Source organism: Rutidosis leptorrhynchoides, chromosome 2, assembly GCF_046630445.1.
Source record: "Rutidosis leptorrhynchoides isolate AG116_Rl617_1_P2 chromosome 2, CSIRO_AGI_Rlap_v1, whole genome shotgun sequence".
NCBI lineage: Eukaryota > Viridiplantae > Streptophyta > Magnoliopsida > Asterales > Asteraceae > Rutidosis > Rutidosis leptorrhynchoides.
In genome coordinates this window covers 62514285-62534924 of record NC_092334.1, presented here as the reverse complement: position 1 = coordinate 62534924, position 20640 = coordinate 62514285, and positions in this window count along the sequence as shown.

Here is a 20640-nt window from a genome sequence, read left to right as displayed (position 1 = left end):
TAGCTTTTATTTATTCTTTTCTTTGCCTTTTTATTCTCTTCTATCCCATTTTAAATGAATTCAAGCATTTTGGGTTGTTTCTCAATTTATGTCCTCGAGGTAACAATAATTTCGGCATTAACACCTAGTTTTATCGTTCATAAATATGTATAAACATGATTTTGAATTCATTTAGTTGAAATTTTTTCAAATTTTCACAAAATTTGGCAATTAAAATAAGTGTAAACCCGAAAGAATTTATAACCCTTCCCCACACTTGAGATCTTGCAATGCCCTCATTTGCAAGAAATCAGTAAAAATTTAAATTCATGAGGGTGATTAGTGTAGAAAAATGATTAAAAATACCGAGTTTGCAAACATATTGTTGTTATTTCACATTTGATATTTTGTTTCTTGTCGTCAAAATTAGTACTTTTTTCTGAACTTAATGACAGTCTTTGAAAGTGCGTTGTTTTACCCTGTTTTGTATATAACATAAAATACAAACATACATAATTTTGAAGTTAGGTATATTACCCCACGTTCAAAAATTTATAAAATCTAATATTTTTTTTGGCATACTTTAAATCAATTAAATTAAAAATAATGATAACAAAATTTCTCGTCCCGCCCTCGGTTAAAGTAATTTCGGTTCAACTACCTAATCTTCAACTCACGACGAATTTTAGAAATCATTTTTTTACTTAATGAAATAAAGTAAATTTTGTTTTTAAATTCACACAAAACTTAAATTTAAAAAGCATATTAATTTCATATAAAACCTACAAAATAAAAAAAAAATCAGAATGGGGGGAGAAAACTAGTTCTTTAGTGTCTGCTAGCGGAAAAAACCAATCGGATTCCATTCTCGGAACTACACGAGAACAGAACAACTAACTCTAGAGAGAATTTTCTTTTTAGAACACTTGAATCTCCCCAAACTTAGGTAGCTGTGGTGTCGAAATTGTGAATAACTTCATCGTCAATTTCTCTTGGACCATAATCAACTTGCATATCTATGACTTTATTTTAAGCCATTGGTCAGATTCCTGTGTAATATCCACAATTTCAACTAGTTTCGCCTTTTCTTTAGGTGATAGATTGGATACTAACCGGTTACATAACTTAGAGTTCCCCTTGGTTCTAGCATCGCGAATCCATTTAATAAGTTTCTTCATTGAAATATTAATAACGGGATCATTTAATTTCGTATCAACAACGGGGTTCTTTGTTATCAGGTCATCATTAGGTGTTACTTCATTTTCCCCACACTTAGGCGTTTTATTATTGTTAAGCACTACCGTTGGAGTTGGTAAAACAACATGGTTCTTACCAATCGTTTCCGCTGGTTCAACGGTTTTGGTTGGTGGAGATTTAGACTTTCGAATCATAAAGGTGATCGATTTCTCATCATTACTAAGTGTCATTCTACCCTTTCTTACATCAAATAACGCCCCGGTGGATGCTAAGAATGGTCGACCTAAAATTAGAGGAACGTTTGAGTCCTCTTCTATGTCAATGACAATGAATTCGACTAGAAAGGTTAAATTACCTACTTGAACGGGTAGGTTGTCAGCAATTCCAACTGGGTGCTTAATGGTTTGATCAAGGAGTCGAACACTCATATCCGTTGGACTTAACTCACATACACCTAATCTCTTATATAATGAAAGAGGCATAATACTTACACTCGCACCTAAATCTGCTAGTGCATCATACATGACACAATCACTAAGTAGACAAGGAATAATAAATTCACCTGGATCACCTATCCTAGGTAGAGGTTTTGGTGGAACTGTCTTCACCGGGTTTACTTCTACGGTTTTTATTTCTTGCACTTTCTTCTTCTTCTTCTTCTTCTTCTTTCCAGAGGTATCACAAACTTTATTACCTATCACTTGCTCATACTCAACTCCTTTTCTTGAAAACGGGATGGGTGTTTTGTATGGTGCCACCACTGGCTTTACATACTCGGGTGGTGGTGGTGTTGTAACTTCTTCATTGTTACTTACATCTAAAACTTTCCCATCTTCTGGTATTGGTTTTTCAGAATTTGTTGATATCATGTTAACATTTTCATTCCGAGGATTTACTTCATTATTACTCGGTAGCTTTCCTTGTTCCCTTTCACTCATCAATCTAACAAGAGTACCTACTTGTTTTTCTAGATTCAAAATGGAAGCTTGTTGAGTTCTAAATGACTGATCAAACCTCTCATTCGTTTGGGTTTGAGTTTCAATAAATTGTGTTTGAGATTCAACTAGCTTAAATACCACTTCTTCCAGATTTGACTTCTTCTTGTCGGTTTGTTGTGGTGGTTTATATAAGCCAGGTCTTTGTTGATTGAAAGTGTTGTTTTGAGTTGGTTGGTTATTCGTACCTTGTTGGTTGTACGAGTTATTGTTGGTTCCATTTGGATTGTAAAGAATGTTTTGATTTCGATTGAAGTTTAGCCTTGGCGGTTGATAATTATTTCCCGACCTTTGGTTCATGTAGGAAACATTCTCACGTTGTTCCATCGTTTGTTCAACATTACAATCTTTCGTTAAGTGTGGTCCACCGCATTGCTCACAACTGATTCGTATTGCGTGAATGTCTTTAGTCATCTTTTCCATTCGTCTCTCGAAAGCATCTATTTTTGCAGAAACAGAATCAAAGTTATGGCTAGAATCGGCTCTAGCTGCTTTAGATTGTCTAATGATATCTTTTTCTTGGTGCCACTCATGTGAGTGGGAAGCAGTGTTATCAATAATTTTGTAAGCAAATAGTGGCACTGTAGCAGCTCGGGTATTGTAGCAAATAGTGACAATGTAGTAACACGGTACTGTAGTAAATAGTGACGCTGTAGCAACTCGGGGGGCACTGTAGCAAATAGTGACACTGTAGCAACTCGGTACTGTAGCAAATAGTGACACTGTAGCAAATACTGTAGCAACTGGTTTCGAACAAGTTCGATGATTTCGAACATTTTTCGCCCAAAACTCGATTTTTGAGCGATTTTGATCAAATTTTAAGCACATGGAAGCTACTAAACATATATATGGTGTTGTGTCGTGAGGGTACGAAATATACTATTATTTTTAATACAAAATACGTTACAAATTACACAAGTTATTTATTTATTTATTTATAGAGTGGGATATACCTAAACCTTGCTACAACACTATAGGCAGTGTACCTAATCGTAGAGTAGTGTAGTTTTTAGTAAGTCCGGTTCATTCCACAGAGAGCTGGTGATACTTACTATATTTTTAACAACTATATTTATACAAAATATATATAATTATATAAGTAGTAATATTATTATAAAAGGGGGGTTTTACCGTTTAATGACCGGTTTGTCGATTCTATATTTTAAGCGCAAAGATAAATGACGATAATTAAAGTGCGTAAAATAATGACAATAAATAAAATGGCAGTAAATAAAATTGCGAGTAATAAAATGACAGTAAATAAAGATACGATGAGAAATACAATAAAAGAATTATGCTTATTTAAACTTCCGTAATTATGATGTTTGACGTGTTGATTTTAATTTATTACCATGGGTTAATTGTCCTTTGTCCTGGTTTATTTGATACGTCTATCTGGTTTTTGTCCATAATAGTCCATCGGTCATAAATATAAAGTGCGAGTATCCTCGTCAAATTACCCTTATACCTGAAGTCAAATATTCCAACTGATTAAGGATTTAAACTGTGACGCAGTTATCACTTCTGTCAACAATTACACCAGTTATCACTGTATGTAATCCACCCCTGTTTTAATTAGTTTATGAATATTAATTCATCCACTTGATCAGGATGAATAATCAATTACCCAACCCAATTGATTAATTAAATGATTATAACAGATTCCATATGAACGTCACTAAATAGGACAACCATAATCATTATTAATTATTAGGTTAATTAATTTGAAGATAGGTTCGACAGACTCCAATGAGTTGTCACTCAATTAGACAATACCCCCCATCTATTAATAGTCAATAGTCCAATTTCCACAAGTGTCGGTCTTTTGCCCAAACCTTAATTATGGTCCAAAGTTCAATAACCCCATCTTAATATTTTAGCCTAACATCACGATTACTTCGGCTCAAATAAGCATAATAATAACTTAGTTACGAGACATTAAATTAAAAAGGAAGAACATAGCTTACAGTGGTGATTAATCGCGTAGCGTTGCACGGACAGAATTTCGACTTAAAACCCGTAAAACATTTCTTACAATAACCCAACTAAACCATAACTTTATTATTAAAATTAACTTATATTAACATTATAATATAAATATATATTACATATTACAGAAGAGAGAAAGAAATATGAAGAAAGGTGTTCTTTTCATTACACCGTGAATTTCATTTTATAGACAATTGGTGATTTGAAATTTTCACTTATGACCCCTTAACTATGCTCAATTAACAACCTTTTATTATTTATTATTATTCTTATTATGAATTATTTAAATATTATATTATATTCTTGAGCATAGTTAAGTTGTAATTTTAGCTCCGTTGCGTCGAGCGTTGAAAGTTGGTTCATGTCTCGGTTCCGAATTTTCGAACGTCCTTGCGTACAATTTAATATCTTGTACTTTGCGTTTTGTAACTTGTACTCTTGTCATTTTTAGACGTTTCTCATCAATAATTTGAACCACTTGGATTGTATCTTGTACATTTGAGCTTTTTGGACGTTTGCGTCTTCAAATCTTCGTTTTCGCCTTTTGTCTTCGCACTTATTTATTTAAACAATTACAATGAAAATATAATACAATTACATATGAAAACCTATTATTTAGGAGGGATATTGCTATGATATATATGTTCCTTTTTAGCCTTATCAATATACAACCTATTTGTGACATCAATTAAGCATAACAAACACCAAACATGAAGATTCAAGCTTAAAATCACACTTTTTATTCAAGAACACAAAACCCATTTAATCAAGAATCAAAGCAAGGAAGCAAGTAAACAAACCTGATTAGATGATCACAAGGATACAAGAAATTAGTCACTTATGCTACTTGATCCAATTTCTAATCTTGAATTAAACTAGGGTTTGTGTAGGAGATGAAGTTTGGTACGAGCAAGTTTTTTTTCTTATTTTGGGAAATGAGAAGAAACCTCCAGAAACATACATATAAATGGGTTATAAACTCATACCCCATATCACAAGGGTATTTACCAGTTATCTTATCTGATAACCTTTCGTATCTCCTTAGGCGGTCCTAACGGAGTCCAAATTAAATAAACCAACCTGTTCTGTGACCCTTGTCACAAACTGGTCTCAACTAAACAACCAAATAATTATAAACATATAATTATAAAAATCACTAATTACGCCATACCCCAGGGTACAATGGTCATTTCATCTAGGCCCAAAACGCGAGTGTTACAAATCTACCCTCCTTAAAAGAGATTCCGTCCTCGGAATCGGGTCAACTATGGTCAACAAACCCAAAAATTGTTACTCGCACCACCAAAACACACGGTTAACTTTATCGATCTTATCCCCGATACCGACAATATCCACCACAATTGCATAGGGAAATGAGATTCCTGACGTCAATACACTCCCGATACCAAATAACTTGTCACAATCTTCGTCGATCAATGTCCGTTAATCCACTTAAGCCCACAAATTACACCATCAAGTCAAATAATCAGAGTCAAATTCGTATTTCTTCGCCATTCCGTATCATAAATTTCACGATCTGTCATCTAATTCAACTCTTTATACAATCCACTTTTTCCAATTATCCAAAGCTTAGGCAATAGAATTAGTCATCATGCTAAAATCTATACCTAGGTCCACGAAATTGTCTCGTAAGTCAACAGAACTTCACAGGTTATTCGTCTCATATCCAGTCACATCACAATCCAATATAGCACAGGCCGCCTAATTTTCCTTCAGCTTCCCAGAAATTCCGTATGATTTATCACAATATACTTCTGTTGGCCAGACACAAGCATATTATCCTAAATCATACCTTTATTCTGAGTTGCTCGTAACGGAAAAATTCTACTTGTCTCATTCACTAACTTATGTCCAATCAATTTCCTCAATAAACATCGGTAATTAATTTAACTACTTTATGACTAATCAATCACAACATCTGTCCAATCATAGTTACTCAAACCTTGTCTATCAATCATCCAAATATAATCTATCAACCAGATCATACTTCCAACAAGCTTAGGAAATACAGTTATAACAATCATACTCATGCCACTATCCAACAACTTCATGTCGTCCAAAAGTCCACTACACAAACATACTCAACGCATCTCTATCCAAGTCACGGTTCTCAATCCCAAAAAGTCAACCTAAGGGTCACCCTTACCCCACATGGCACAGAAGGGTCGCAACCAAAACATAAACAACATAATGCAACAAAATAAATCTTACACTACTATCAACATCTACTAATCTACCACCCATATATATACACCCAATCATATACATGTATATAACTAAACAATACGAGGATTTTAAAGCATACCTGTATTCACATCATATTCAACATCTGCATCTGCAACCATCTGATAAGCTCTTGCTGTTTCCGTAGGTGGATTCTTTCTTTTCTGCCCAACTGGAGAACCAGAAGATCCACCTACTGATCCCGACTGCGCTCCTGGCCCCGCCCCAGAACTTGATCCTCTTACATACGGACACTGAGCTGACCTATGCCCCACTTGATGACATCTCCAACATACATCCTCTTGGAACGAACACATCCGAATCTCGTGTCCCACAATACCACATCTCAAACATATTTTGGTTGAATCTGAACAAGGACCACTATGAGATGATCTGCAACTATAACACCAAGAATTCTGACTTGATGCTGACCCACTCTGTTCTGACCCACTCTTATGTTTCAACTTAACAGACTTCTTTGACCTAGAGTCCGAATGACTCATCGCTTGATCTTGTTGTGACATCTCATAACCTACTATTCTATTCCTTGCTGCTCTGACATCATCCTCTACCATCTTGGCCATAACAAACGCTTGCGATAACGTTGTCGCCATCCTAACCATTGTTCTGTACTATGGTAAAATTATGTTAACAAAGTGCTGAATTCTGGATTGCTCATCTGGAACCCACTGTTGCACAAACCTTAATTTATCCATATACTGCTCAATCACCTCATCTATCATCATCTGAGGTGTCATTTTCATTTCCAGAAATTCCGTCTTAATTCGATTGAGGTCATAAGACGAACAATACTGCTCACAAACTTTACTATAAAATTGTTCCCAAGTAATCATGTTCACTTGCTCTTTCGATATACTAGAAATAACCGTATCCCACCAAACCATTGCCCTATTTTTCAACATTCGACTAGCATAAATAACCTGTAATTCTGGTTCGCACTGACATGCCTCAAAAACCTTTTCTATCTCTCTTAAATAGTTAAGGGTTACCGTTGGGTTAGAACTTCCCGAGTACTCTGGTGGATTACAAATCAGAAAATGTTTGAAGGTATATTTCTTTAGTTGTTGAAACATCAGCGTCTGATACGGACCCCACATCTGATTTGGGAACTGTTGATTAAACTGAGGTGGCATCTGATACTGTTAAGGAAACTGATATTGAGGTGGTAACCATTGCTGTTGTTGGAAAGCACTTCCAATTTGCTGATAATTATTTGACTGCACCGGATACCCACTAATCGTCTGATTCGGTACACTACCACTTGGATTCACGGTTACCTGACGTTGTTCTAATTCCCTTATTCGATCACGTGCTTCCTTTAACTTACTTTGCAAATATAAAATTTGCTTCTGCAGATCCTCTTCTGACACATATCCGTCTTCATCTGGGGCTCTGAATGTTCCGGGGGCTGACGGACCAGTTGCGTTTCCTGTATTATCTGCCATATCTGCACTATCACAACATCTCACACAAACTCTTAGTGGAAAACAGGTTAGTACATATCAACTAACACATGTAATCCCTACATTCACTTAACCCGTCCCCTCATATATGTTTGACACAACACAAGGTTTGGGAACATGACATTCAACACAATGTATATGCGGCCAAACCTATGCTCTGATACTAAGTTGTAACACCCTGATTTTTTTTTAAATCACAGCGGAAGTCTTAATTCACATAAATACCCTTAGTTAATTACAAACATGATTATCACAAATCATTAGCTAGTTGCTTATTACAAACCACCGGTGTTACGTTAAACAACTAGTTACACATTTATAAAAGTTAAGACATCAGAGTTCGTCTTGTCAAACATATCGTCAACCCGACGCCCGTCCCTACCAGCACTAATATCCAAAACCTGCAAGGGAGGAGGTGAGGGGGGTTAGCACGAGGCTAAGTGAATGGAATGATCTAACAGATCTAGCATACAGTACCAACTTGTACAACTACAGCAACTACAACAATCCATAACAGGAAACCGTCAACTAACAACTAATCATCTGGCAACTATCAACTAGCAACTATACTCCAACTAGAGACTCGGCGGCTTGTACGAGCACACGACCACTAGCTGATCAGTCTAGCATCTACCGAAAGTCCTTACTACTGAATCTCCAGTATAGTAAATCCACACGCAGGTGATGCGTCATTCAGTACTATACTCAACAAACAGTAGCTGTGATGACCCGGGAATTTCCGACCAAATTTAAACTTTGATCTTTATATGATTTTGACACAATAAGCAAAGTCTGTACTGTTGAGTCTCAAAACTTGTGAACTATTTTCATGAAGTCATTTTACCTCAGACTGTGGCCGACGGTTCATGAACAACTGTGTAAATAATTATGTAGATATATATAAATATAGAAGTAAATACACATATAAATATATATAATATTAATATCTATATATATATGATTATATTTAAGAAATATTACATTGCAATAGTTATTAAATGTAATTATAAGTAAAAATATAATTATTATAATAATACTGTTATTACTTTCAACATTAATATCAAGACTAGTGTTATTTAAATATATAATCTTTAGATACGAATTTGATATATATAAACTGATATAGTATTATTATTAATATTATGGTTATTATTAATAATATTAGTATTAATATAATTAGTATTATTATATCAGTGTTATTAAAATTAGTAATTATAATTTTTTTTATTTATTTGAAATATATAATCTATTATATTTAATAATGATAAAATTATAATTACCTTGTTATTATCATTTATTGTATTTAATATTTGTATTAATATAAATGTAAATAATATTATTATAATTAATACAATGAAAACTATTAATATTAACTAGATTTAAATTATATATACACATAAACAAATATATATATATATATATATATATATATATATATATATATATATATATATATATATATATATATATATATATATAAATGAAAATCAGATATGCATAAAAACATATATATACATATACGATATATAAATGCAGATACACACACTGACATATATATATATATATATATATATATATATATATATATATATATATATATATATATATATATATATGTATATATATATATATATATGTATATATATATATATATGTATATATATATATATATGTATATATATATATATATATATATATATATTATACGAAATACATCCCCAAAATACATATATATATTCATACAATTACATGTACAGATATAAATGAACATATAAAAACTGTATATACATATACACAGAAAGCAGCGTATTCTGTTTCAAATCGTTTTCAATGCTGTAGGAAATTTGTTTTCTGCCTAATAGATCGTACTAATCAAGAATCAATCACAGACATAATCCAAAATTTGTTAGCAATCGTATTCAAACTTTAATTATTTAATCTTCCTCTTGTCCTTGTTGTCTGATTAAAGAGAAGTTGACAGATTCGTACATGATATAATTAATCACCTCAGGAGTTAAACGAATCATTCTCCATTACCATTATCTTCCTTTCTTCTCTCTTAATCCTGTTTCCTTTTCGAAACACCAGGACTTGTTCGTGGACTTGTGTCGCCAACACCACCACCTTTTACCATGACCACTCGGCCACCACCATCACTTGAACACACCACCACTCTTGTTGAACCATTACCACAATCGCCACTCAGTATCACTCTCTCAAACTCTCCTCTCCATCGTGATATACAACCACCTTCATCACTCTACTCTCTCTCTCTCTTCTTATTTAAAAATCACCATAAACGGCCACCCTACCACACCATGATATTACAACCATCACCATTACTTGATATCGGAGTATCACCATCTCTCCTTATCTCTCTCTCGTGATCTAGGAAAAACCCTCACCATTTTTTTTTACGATAACCATCACACCACTTTATTCAAACTACAAATCGCTGCTGCCTTTATTATTATTTTTCTCTTCGATGCTATGAACCCACAAAAACTGCCACCTATATTTGTATATTTTTCTGTTTCCTGTACAAACAAACGAAGTAAATTTTACTGTGATATTTCTTTTTCTCTCTTCGAACCAACTGCTACCGAAGGAGTTAAATAAGGAATGATGATGATTGAACTTCTCTCTTCTTTCCTTGTGACTGACATGAAATGTCCCGTTCTTATTGATTAAAAACGTTCCATATTAATTGATTTCGTTGCGAGGTTTTGACCTCTATATGAGACGTTTTTCAAAGACTGCATTCATTTTAAAACAAACCATAACCTTTATTTCATCAATAAAGGTTTAAAAAGCTTTACGTAGATTATCAAATAATGATAATCTAAAATATCCTGTTTACACACGACCATTACATAATGGTTTACAATACAAATATGTTACAACAAAATAAGTTTCTTGAATGCTGTTTTTACACAATATCATACAAGCATGGACTCCAAATCTTGTCCTTATTTAATTATGCGACAGCGGAAGCTCTTAATAATCACCTGAGAATAAACATGCTTAAAACGTCAACAAAAATGTTGGTGAGTTATAGGTTTAACCTATATATATCAAATCATAATAATAGACCACAAGATTTCATATTTCAATACACATCCCATACATAGAGATAAAAATCATTCATATGGTGAACACCTGGTAACCGACATTAACAAGATGCATATATAAGAATATCCCCATCATTCCGGGACACCCTTCGGATATGATATAAATTTCGAAGTACTAAAGCATCTGGTACTTTGGATGGGGTTTGTTAGGCCCAATAGATCTATCTTTAGGATTCGCGTCAATTAGGGTGTCTGTTCCCTAATTCTTAGATTACCAGACTTAATAAAAAGGGGCATATTCGATTTCGATAAATCAACCATAGAATGTAGTTTCACGTACTTGTGTCTATTTTGTAAATCATTTATAAAACCTGCATGTATTCTCATCCCAAAAATATTAGATTTTAAAAGTGGGACTATAACTCACTTTCACAGATTTTTACTTCGTCGGGAAGTAAGACTTAGCCACTGGTTGATTCACGAACCTATAACAATATATACATATATATCAAAGTATGTTCAAAATATATTTACAACACTTTTAATATATTTTGATGTTTTAAGTTTATTAAGTCAGCTGTCCTCGTTAGTAACCTACAACTAGTTTTCCACAGTTAGATGTACAGAAATAAATCGATAAATATTATCTTGAATCAATCCACGACCAAGTGTATACGTATCTCAGTATTGATCACAACTCAAACTATATATATTTTGGAATCAACCTCAATCCTGTATAGCTAACTCCAACATTCACATATAGAGTGTCTATGGTTGTTCCGAAATATATATAGATGTGTCGACATGATAGGTCGAAACATTGTATACGTGTCTATGGTATCTCAAGATTACATAATATATAATACAAGTTGATTAAGTTATGGTTGGAATAGATTTGTTACCAATTTTCACGTAGCTAAAATGAGAAAAATTATCCAATCTTGTTTTACCCATAACTTCTTCATTTTAAATCCGTTTTGAGTGAATCAAATTGCTATGGTTTCATATTGAACTCTATTTTATGAATCTAAACAGAAAAAGTATAGGTTTATAGTCGGAAAAATAAGTTACAAATCGTTTTTGTAAAGGTAGTCATTTCAGTCGAAAGAACGACGTCTAGATGACCATTTTAGAAAACATACTTTCACTTTGAGTTTAACCATAATTTTTAGATATAGTTTCATGTTCATAATAAAAATAATTTTCTCAGAATAACAACTTTTAAATCAAAGTTTATCATAGTTTTTAATTAACTAACCCAAAACAGCCCGCGGTGTTACTACGACGGCGTAAATCCGGTTTTACGGTATTTTTCGTGTTTCCAGGTTTTAAATCATTAAGTTAGCATATCATATAGATATAGAACATGTGTTTAGTTGATTTTAAAAGTCAAGTTAGAAGGATTAACTTTTGTTTGCGAACAAGTTTAGAATTAACTAAACTATGTTCTAGTGATTACAAGTTTAAACCTTCGAATAAGATAGCTTTATATGTATGAATCGAATGATGTTATGAACATCATTACTACCTTAAGTTCCTTGGATAAACCTACTGGAAAAGAGAAAAATGGATCTAGCTTCAACGGATCCTTGAATGGCTCGAAGTTCTTGAAGCAGAATCATGACACGAAAACAAGTTCAAGTAAGATCATCACTTGAAATAAGATTGTTATAGTTATAGAAATTGAACCAAAGTTTGAATATGATTATTTCCTTGTATTAGAATGATAACCTACTATAAGAAACAAAGATTTCTTGAGGTTGGATGATCACCTTACAAGATTGGAAGTGAGCTAGCAAACTTGAAAGTATTCTTGATTTTATGAAACTAGAACTTTTGGAATTTATGAAGAACACTTAGAACTTGAAGATAGAACTTGAGAGAGATCAATTAGATGAAGAAAATTGAAGAATGAAAGTGTTTGTAGGTGTTTTTGGTCGTTGGTGTATGGATTAGATATAAAGGATATGTAATTTTGTTTTCATGTAAATAAGTCATGAATGATTACTCATATTTTTGTAATTTTATGAGATATTTCATGCTAGTTGCCAAATGATGGTTCCCACATGTGTTAGGTGACTCACATGGGCTGCTAAGAGCTGATCATTGGAGTGTATATACCAATAGTACATACATCTAAAAGCTGTGTATTTTACGAGTACGAATACTGGTGCATACGAGTAGAATTGTTGATGAAACTGAACGAGGATGTAATTGTAAGCATTTTTGTTAAGTAGAAGTATTTTGATAAGTGTATTGAAGTCTTTCAAAAGTGTATAAATACATATTAAAACACTACATGTATATACATTTTAACTGAGTCGTTAAGTCATCGTTAGTCGTTACATGTAAGTGTTGTTTTGAAACCTTTAGGTTAACGATCTTGTTAAATGTTGTTAACCCAATGTTTATAATATCAAATGAGATTTTAAATTATTATATTATCATGATATTATCATGTATGAATATCTCTTAATATGATATATATACATTAAATGTCTTTACAACGATAATCGTTACATATATGTCTCGTTTAAAAATCATTAAGTTAGTAGTCTTGTTTTTACATATGTAGTTCATTGTTAATATACTTAATGATATGTTTACTTATCATAGTATCATGTTAACTATATATATATCCATATATATATCATCATATAGTTTTTACAAGTTTTAACGTTCGTGAATCACCAGTCAACTTGGGTGGTCAATTGTCTATATGAAACATATTTCAATTAATCAAGTCTTAACAAGTTTGATTGCTTAACATGTTGGAAACATTTAATCATGTAAATATCAATCTCAATTAATATATATAAACATGGAAAAGTTAGGGTCACTACAGTACCTACCCGTTAAATAAATTTTGTCCCGAAATTTTAAGCTGTTGAAGGTGTTGACGAATCTTCTGGAAATAGATGCGGGTATTTCTTCTTCATCTGATCTTCACACTCCCAGGTGAACTCGGGTCCTCTACGAGCATTCCATCGAACCTTAACAATTGGTATCTTGTTTTGCTTAAGTCTTTTAACCTCACGATCCATTATTTCGACGGGTTCTTCGATGAATTGAAGTTTTTCGTTGATTTGGATTTCATCTAACGGAATAGTGAGATCTTCTTTAGAAAAACATTTCTTCAAATTCGAGACGTGGAAAGTGTTATGTACAGCCGCGAGTTGTTGAGGTAACTCAAGTCGGTAAGCTACTGGTCCGACACGATCAATAATCTTGAATGGTCCAATATACCTTGGATTTAATTTCCCTCGTTTACCAAATCGAACAACGCCTTTCCAAGGTGCAACTTTAAGCATGACCATCTCTCCAATTTCAAATTCTATATCTTTTCTCTTAATGTCAGCGTAGCTCTTTTGTCGACTTTGGGCTGTTTTCAACCATTGTTGAATTTGGATGATCTTCTCGGTAGTTTCTTGTATAATCTCCGGACCCGTAATCTGTCTATCCCCCACTTCACTCCAACAAATCGGAGACCTGCACTTTCTACCATAAAGTGCTTCAAACGGCGCCATCTCAATGCTTGAATGGTAGCTGTTGTTGTAGGAAAATTCTGCTAAAGGTAGATGTCGATCCCAACTGTTTCCGAAATCAATAACACATGCTCGTAGCATATCTTCAAGCGTTTGTATCGTCCTTTCACTTTGCCCATCAGTTTGTGGATGATAGGCCGTACTCATGTCTAGACGAGTTCCTAATGCTTGCTGTAATGTCTGCCAGAATCTTGAAATAAATCTGCCATCCCTATCAGAGATAATAGAGATTGGTATTCCATGTCTGGAGACGACTTCCTTCAAATACAGTCGTGCTAACTTCTCCATCTTGTCATCTTCTCTTATTGGCAGGAAGTGTGCTGATTTGGTGAGACGATCAACTATTACCCAAATAGTATCAAAACCACTTGCAGTCCTTGGCAATTTAGTGATGAAATCCATGGTAATGTTTTCCCATTTCCATTCCGGGATTTCGGGTTGTTGAAGTAGACCTGATGGTTTCTGATGCTCAGCTTTGACCTTAGAACACGTCAAACATTCTCCTACATATTTAGCAACATCGGCTTTCATACCCGGCCACCAAAAATGTTTCTTGAGATCCTTGTACATCTTCCCCGTTCCAGGATGTATTGAGTATCTGGTTTTATGAGCTTCTCTAAGTACCATTTCTCTCATATCTCTAAATTTTGGTACCCAAATCCTTTCAGCCCTATACCGGGTTCCGTCTTCCCGAATATTAAGATGCTTCTCCGATCCCTTGGGTATTTCATCCTTTAAATTTCCCACTTTTAAAACTCCTTGTTGCGCCTCCTTTATTTGAGTAGTAAGGTTATTATGAATCATTATATTCATAGATTTTACTCGAATGGGTTCTCTGTCCTTCCTGCTCAAGGCATCGGCTACCACATTTGCCTTCCCCGGGTGGTAACGAATCTCAAAGTCGTAATCATTCAATAATTCAATCCACCTACGCTGCCTCATATTCAGTTGTTTCTGATTAAATATGTGTTGAAGACTTTTGTGGTCGGTATATATAATACTTTTGACCCCATATAAGTAGTGCCTCCAAGTCTTTAATGCAAAAACAACCGCGCCTAATTCCAAATCATGCATCGTATAATTTTGTTCATGAATCTTCAATTGTCTAGACGCATAAGCAATCACCTTCGTTCGTTGCATTAATACACAACCGAGACCTTGCTTTGATGCGTCACAATAAATCACAAAATCATCATTCCCTTCAGGCAATGACAATATAGGTGCCGTAGTTAGCTTTTTCTTCAATAACTGAAACGCTTTCTCTTGTTCATCATTCCATTCAAATTTCTTCCCTTTATGCGTTAATGCAGTCAAGGGTTTTGCTATTCTGGAAAAGTCTTGGATGAACCTTCTGTAGTAACCAGCTAGTCCTAAAAACTGGCGTATGTGTTTCGGAGTTTTTGGGGTTTCCCACTTTTCAACAGTTTCTATCTTTGCCGGATCCACCTTAATACCTTCTTTGTTCACTATGTGACCGAGGAATTGAACTTCTTCCAACCAAAATGCACACTTTGAAAATTTAGCGTACAATTCTTCTTTCCTCAATACTTCTAACACCTTTCTCAAATGTTCACCGTGTTCTTGGTCATTCTTTGAGTAAATAAGTATGTCATCAATGAAAACAATGACAAACTTGTCAAGGTATGGTCCACACACTCGGTTCATAAGGTCCATGAACACAGCTGGTGCATTAGTTAAACCAAACGGCATGACCATAAACTCGTAATGACTGTAACGTGTTCTGAAAGCAGTCTTTGGAATATCATATTCTTTCACCCGCATTTGATGATACCCGGAACGTAAGTCAATCTTTGAATAAACAGACGAGCCTTGTAGTTGATCAAATAAGTCGTTGATTCTCGGTAGTGGGTAGCGGTTCTTGATGGTAAGTTTGTTCAACTCTCGGTAGTCGATACACAACCTGAATGTACCATCTTTCTTCTTGACAAACAAAACAGGAGCTCCCCACGGTGACGTGCTTGGTCGAATGAAACCACGCTCTAAAAGTTCTTGTAATTGGCTTTGCAGTTCTTTCATCTCGCTGGGTGCGAGTCTGTAAGGAGCACGAGCTATTGGTGCAGCTCCTGGTACAAGATCTATTTGAAATTCAACGGATCGATGTGGGGGTAATCCCGGTAATTCTTTCGGAAATACATCGGGAAATTCTTTTGCGACGGGAACATCATTGATGCTCTTTTCTTCAGTTTGTACTTTCTCAACGTGTGCTAGAACAGCATAGCAACCTTTTCTTATTAGTTTTTGTGCCTTCAAATTACTAATAAGATGTAGCTTCGTGTTGCCCTTTTCTCCGTACACCATTAAGGGTTTTCCTTTTTCTCGTATAATGCGAATTGCATTTTTGTAACAAACGATCTCTGCTTTCACTTCTTTCAACCAGTCCATACCGATTATCACATCAAAACTCCCTAACTCTACTGGTATCAAGTCAATCTTAAATGTTTCGCTAACCAGTTTAATTTCTCGATTCCGACATATATTATCTGCTGAAATTAATTTACCATTTGCTAATTCGAGTAAAAATTTACTATCCAAAGGCGTCAATGGACAACTTAATTTAGCACAAAAATCTCTACTCATATAGCTTCTATCCGCACCTGAATCAAATAAAACGTAAGCAGATTTATTGTCAATAAGAAACGTACCCGTAACAAGCTCCGGGTCTTCCTGTGCCTCTGCCGCATTAATATTGAAAACTCTTCCGCAGCCTTGTCCATTCGTGTTCTCCTGGTTCGGGCAATTTCTAATAATGTGGCTCGGTTTTCCACATTTGTAACAAACTACATTGGCATAACTTGCTCCGACACTACTTGCTCCACCATTACTCGTTCCGACACCATTTTTTCCTTTCGTTCTATTAACCCCTGGTCCGTAGACCTCACACTTCGCCGCGCTATGACCATTTCTTTTACACTTATTGCAAAATTTAGTGCAGAACCCCGAGTGATACTTTTCACACCTTTGGCATAGCTGCTTCTGATTGTTGTTGTTGTTGCGGTTATTATTGTTGTTGGGATGATTATTGTAGTTGCTGTTGTTGTTGTTGTTGTTGTTGTTGTTGTTGTTGTTGTTGTTGTTGTTGTTGTTGTTGTTGGGCCGTTTGTTGTAGTTGCGATTGATGTTGCGATTGTTGGGATAAATGTTGCGATTATTGTTGTAATTGCTGTTGTTGTTATATTGGTGATTCTTATCACCGTTTTCCTCCCACTTTCTTTTGACTTGCTTCACATTGGCCTCTTCAGCAGCCTGTTCTTTAATTCTTTCTTCAATCTGGTTCACTAGTTTGTGAGCCATTCTACATGCCTGTTGTATGGAGGCGGGCTCGTGTGAACTTATATCTTCTTGGATTCTTTCCGGTAATCCTTTCACAAACGCGTCGATCTTCTCTTCCTCATCTTCGAACGCTCCCGGACACAATAGGCACAATTCTGTGAATCGTCTTTCATACGTGGTAATATCAAATCCTTGGGTTCGTAACCCTCTAAGTTCTGTCTTGAGCTTATTGACCTCGGTTCTGGGACAGTACTTCTCGTTCATCAAGTGCTTGAATGCTGACCACGGTAGTGCGTACGCATCGTCTTGTCCCACTTGCTCTAGATAGGTATTCCACCATGTTAACGCAGAACCTGTGAAGGTATGCGTAGCGTACTTCACTTTGTCCTCTTCAGTACACTTACATATGGCAAACACCGATTCGACCTTCTCGGTCCACCGTTTCAATCCGATCGGTCCTTCGGTTCCATCAAATTCCAAAGGTTTGCAGGCAGTGAATTCTTTGTAGGTGCATCCTACACGATTTCCTGTACTGCTAGATCCAAGGTTATTGTTGGTATGTAGCGCAGCCTGTACTGCGGCTATGTTTAAAGCTAGAAAAGTACGGAATTCCTCTTCATTCATATTCACGGTGTGTCGAGTAGTCGGTGCCATTTCCTTCAAAATAGTCAAATGGAACAAGTTAATCATACAGAATATTAAGAGTAGTTAATAGTATTTTGTAGCATAATATGAACTCATTTATAAAAGCTTTTTCTTCATATTAGCGTTTTATAAGTTTAAATTCGGGTAGTACCTACCCGTTAAGTTCATACTTAGTAGCTAATATACAATTCAACTACTACAATTCTATATGAAAAACTGATTATAATAATATTTCGCGTTCAAACTTTTATACAATATTTTACAAACTTACAATACCGCTTATTTTACATAAAGCATGAAATATAGCACACAATAACTTTGATACAAGATAGTTGTGAAGATAATTCTAGCTAGTACACAAGTCGTTCAGCAAAGGCAATAAAGACACGTAATTCATACGTCCAGAAACAAGTCATGCATTCTGGTTTTACTAGGACTACTTCCCATCCTTGGTCTTGTGGAACATAACCGTTATGGCCGTTGATAAAACAGCGTGTTGTAACGTCGTCAAAAGGACGAGGGTTACGTAATGTCCAACAGTCCCGTAACAATCTAAAAACCTCATTTCTTACCCCAATTACTGACTCCGTCACTTGTGGGAACGTTTTGTTTAATAGTTGTAGGCCGATGTTCTTGTTCTCACTTTGGTGAGAAGCGAACATTACTAATCCGTAAGCATAACATGCTTCTTTATGTTGCATGTTAGCCGCTTTTTCTAAATCACGAAGTCCAATATTCGGATATATTGAGTCAAAATAATTTCTTAACCCATTGCGTAAAATAGCATTTGGGTTCCCCGCAATATATGCGTCAAAGTAAACACATCGTAACTTATGGATTTCCCAATGTGATATCCCCCATCTTTCGAACGAAAGCCTTTTATAAACCAAGGCATTCTTGGAACGTTCTTCGAATGTCTTACAAACTGATCTCGCCTTAAATAATTGTGCCGAAGAATTCTGACCGACTCTAGACAAGATTTCATCAATCATGTCTCCGGGTAGGTCTCTTAAAATATTGGGTTGTCTATCCATTTTGTGTTTTTATACTGTAAAATAGACAAGAGTTAGATTCATAAAAAAAAAATACTTATTAATACAAGCAATTTTTACATATATCATAAAGCATAAGCACACTATATTACATATTTTACACCACACGAATACAGCTATCTTATTCCGACTCGCTTGTTTCTTCTTCTTCGGTTTTGGTTCGTTTTGCCAAGTTTCTAGGGATATATGATGTTCCCCTAATACGAGCCGTCGTTATCCACATTGGTTTAGAAAAACCTGGTGGTTTAGAGGTTCCCGGGTCATTGTTACAACTTAAGGACTTCGGGGGTTGACGATACATATAAAGTTCATCGGGGTTGGAATTAGATTTCTCTATTTTTATGCCCTTTCCCTTATTATTTTCTTTTGCCTTTTTAAATTCAGTTGGGGTAATTTCTATAACATCATCGGAATTCTCGTCGGAATCCGATTCATCGGAGAATTGGTAATCCTCCCAATATTTTGCTTCCTTGGCGGAAACACCATTGACCATAATTAACCTTGGTCGGTTGGTTGAGGATTTTCTTTTACTTAACCGTTTTATTATTTCCCCCACTGGTTCTATTTCTTCATCCGGTTCCGATTCTTCTTCCGGTTCCGATTCTTCTTCCGGTTCCGACTCTTCTTCCGGTTCCTCTTCGGGAACTTGTGAATCAGTCCACGAATCATTCCAAATTACATTTGACTCTTCATTATTATTAGGTGAGTCAATGGGACTTGTTCTAGAGGTAGACATCTATCATATAATATCAAACGCGTTAAGAGATTAATATATCACATAATATTCACATGTTAAAAATATATAGTTTCCAACAAAATTTGTTAAGCAATCATTTTTCAAGTAAACACGGTCGAAGTCCAGACTCACTAATGCATCCTAACAAACTCGATAAGACACACTAATGCAAAATTCTGGTTCTCTAAGACCAATGCTCTGATACCAACTGAAATGTCCCGTTCTTATTGATTAAAAACGTTCCATATTAATTGATTTCGTTGCGAGGTTTTGACCTCTATATGAGAAGTTTTTCAAAGACTGCATTCATTTTAAAACAAACCATAACCTTTATTTCATCAATAAAGGTTTAAAAAGCTTTACATAGATTATCAAATAATGATAATCTAAAATATCCTGTTTACACACGACC